The sequence below is a fragment of the Piliocolobus tephrosceles genome, chromosome 16 (genome assembly GCF_002776525.5).
Source record: "Piliocolobus tephrosceles isolate RC106 chromosome 16, ASM277652v3, whole genome shotgun sequence".
In the NCBI taxonomy this organism is placed as follows: domain Eukaryota; kingdom Metazoa; phylum Chordata; class Mammalia; order Primates; family Cercopithecidae; genus Piliocolobus; species Piliocolobus tephrosceles.
In genome coordinates this window covers 57391408-57394487 of record NC_045449.1, presented here as the reverse complement: position 1 = coordinate 57394487, position 3080 = coordinate 57391408, and positions in this window count along the sequence as shown.

The window sequence follows — 3080 nt, the reverse complement described above, 5'->3', positions numbered from 1 at the left end:
CCGGCTCCGGTGGGCGCCGCCCCCGGGCTCCACGCCCCGCCCGCCAGCCTGCGTCTGCCCTCCCCTGCCCTTCCCTCCCCACTCCTGCCCCACCTCTCCTTTCCTTTCCTGCGCTCCCCTGCCCTCCGCTCGCCTCCCTGGCCCGCGCCCTCCTCGCCTCCCCTCCTCTGAGACGGCCCGGGAGCTGTCCTCGCCTTGGTGCTGAAAGAAGCCGCGCGCCGGCGGTGGAGACGGGGCCGCTGGGCGGGGCAGTTTCTCTGGGACCCGACGGGACTGGGGCGGGGCCTTGCATCCTACGGGACGGGGCGGGGCAGGGCTGGGGTCCTGGTCCTGGAATAGGGCAGGTGTTCTCTGGGGAGCTGCTTCTGTTCATGTCCCAAGGGCCAATGGCCTCAGCACCTCTCGGATCCCCTCCCAGTACCGAAGGGAGTCTCCCCTCCCAGTGCAGGGAGTCTCCCAGGCAGGAGGGGGGCTACAGAAGGGGTTGTTAGGGGCCTCAGGTAGTCTTTGGCTAGAGGCTTTCTTCCGGGTCTGTCCACTGGGTCCGACCCTGGCAATGATACCATTAGGCCTCCCGCCTGCTCTTACAGCAAGTGACCTCCAGCTCAGCTGAGACCTAGGTCCCATGCAGAGCTCCTGTTGCCAAGCCCAGCCAGGGTCTGGTCCTGGGAGGAGGGGTTAGGAGTACACATGAAGATATGCAAGAAATATGCAATAAAGGCCAGGCGCAGTGGCTCATGCCTGTAATCCCAGCACCTTGGGAGGTAGAGACGGGAGGATTACCTGAGGTCAGGAGTTTGAGACCAGCCTGGTCAACATGGCGAAGCCTGTCTACTGAAAATACAAAAATTATCTGAGTGTGGTCGTGCCATCCTGTAATCCCAGCTACTCAGGAGGCTGAGGTGGGAGAATCACTTGTACCTGGGAGGTGGAGGTTGCAATGAGCCGAGATCGCACCACTGCACTCCAGCCTGGTAGACAGAGCAAGACTCCATCTAAAAAAAAGAAAAAGAAAATAAAGAAAGAAAGAAGGAAGTATGCAGTAAGGTGCCTTCTTCAGAAGCCTGAGAGCTCTTAGCATACAGGTACATCTTGGAAGGAGAACAGATTTAAAACCACCTATTAGCAAGTGACCACGGATAAAAGTGTCTGAGTACTGAGTACTGATTGAAAATGAACACACTAGAAAAAGCAGATGGGGGTGGGATGAGGTTTATTGAAAGAGGCTTCCTGGAGAGGAAGGGCAGAAGGGGACCACTGTTCACTGAGCATCTGGGTGGGCTTGTAGTGCTACAGAGGGTTTGGTGAGCAATTTTGAGCTTCATCTTGGAGGACAAGCATTCAAATGGGGCATGCACCTTAGGCAAAGGCCAAAGGTGATGTCAGTGCAAAGGGGCTGGGGTGAGGGGAACAAGGGGGCGTGGGAGAGGTGAGTTTGGAGGAAAGAGTTAATTAATAAAGACCCTCAGATGCCATTTTGAACATCTGGATTTAATTGATGAACAACCAAGTTCTTAAGCAATTAGACATGAAAGAAATGTTCTGGTGACATAAACTCTACAATGGTGGGTGGGGGAGGGAGGATAGACAATGAGGCTCAGCGAGGTTTTTACTGGAGTCCAGGTGAGAGGCTTGGAGTCCTGGGATGGATGTGCCTTTGTCATGCAGAGCCACAGTGCCTAGTGGGGATGAGAAGGGGGCAGAGATGTCCTGACTGCCCTTCTGTTGGACAGGCTGGCTGTGGAGGGAAAGAAGGGGCTATTTCTCATGAGCTCAGTGCATGGGGTGCTGAGCTCTGAGGAGGGACTTGGGCAGTGGGACATTCATTCATTCATTCATTCACTTACTCATTCCATCAATTTCCAAGTCCCTTTGTTCACCATGGCCTGTACTGACTAGAGTTGTTACACAGGGGCACAATCCTGATGTGCATCCAGCTCTTATAGAGCTGATAGTAATAGGGACAAATAAGGACATTATGGCACAGAAAAGTAAGAGCAGGGACAGAGTCATCAGATGAGGATGCTGTAGAGCCCGGGGCTGGAGCAAGTGCTTGGGCTCAGCCAGATCTCAGGAAGACCTTTGGAAACCTGGACAGAGGTAAGGTCCATGGAGATCTCAGCCTAGTATCTCTGTCACCTGAACACCTGACTTCGGGGCTCAGATTCTTAATTCAGAGAGACCTGGTCTCCTCTTTTGGCCACCCTCCCACAGGCTCAGTTGCAGCCAGGATACCCCTTCTCTGTAGTTACTGGCTGTAATGCTCTTTCCCCTCAAGTCTTCCCTATTCTCTGACAGACACTGACTTCCAGCCTCCCCAGGAGTCCATGGAACCTCCATCCAGACACTTTGAATCCCCAATATTGGATGTAGCATCCTCGTGGCAGGCAGACCCAAGCTGAGGATAATGAACTAGGAAAGGCAGGGGCAGAGGCCTTCCCATTCTTTCCCCGGTCTTGTTTCTAGAACACTCATTTCCCAAATATTCTCCTACAGTTCTCTCCTTCCTGTCCTCCCCATCACCCATTGAGCCTGAAAAGGTGCTGTTTGTCCTATGCTCGCTCCCCAGGGCAACGGGCCAGGCAGCAGGTGTGTGTGTGTGTGTTGAACAAGGCCATCTCCAGAGCAGAGTGGCTGAGATGAGCTTTGTTTAAATATTAAAGAAGTCAATCATTAATCAAGCCTGGCTCAGTGCCCAGCAACCCACTGTCTCCATTTGGAAGGGCTTGGGCTGGGGCAGGGAGAGCCACGGGGCAGTTTGTGAGGATACTTGCATCTCGACTGGTCAACAAAGAGCTTTTGGGGGCTGGATTATGTAGCCCAATGCAGGGCTGGCCCAAGGATTAGCAGAAAGATGTGCTGGTTGGTATAAAAGCACAGTGCTCATAAACTGGGTACTGGTGATTCGTAAAGGAATGTCCTGTTCTACTTGAGTACATTTTATATACTGTGGACTGAAGCAGAGTCCTTTTTCTAACCAGAGCAGAAGTGGACTAAAGCAGAGTCCTTTTTCTAACCAGAGCAAAGATTCCTTGGGCACTGCAGCCCCATAACCGGGCTACTGAAGAAAACAAGGCTGT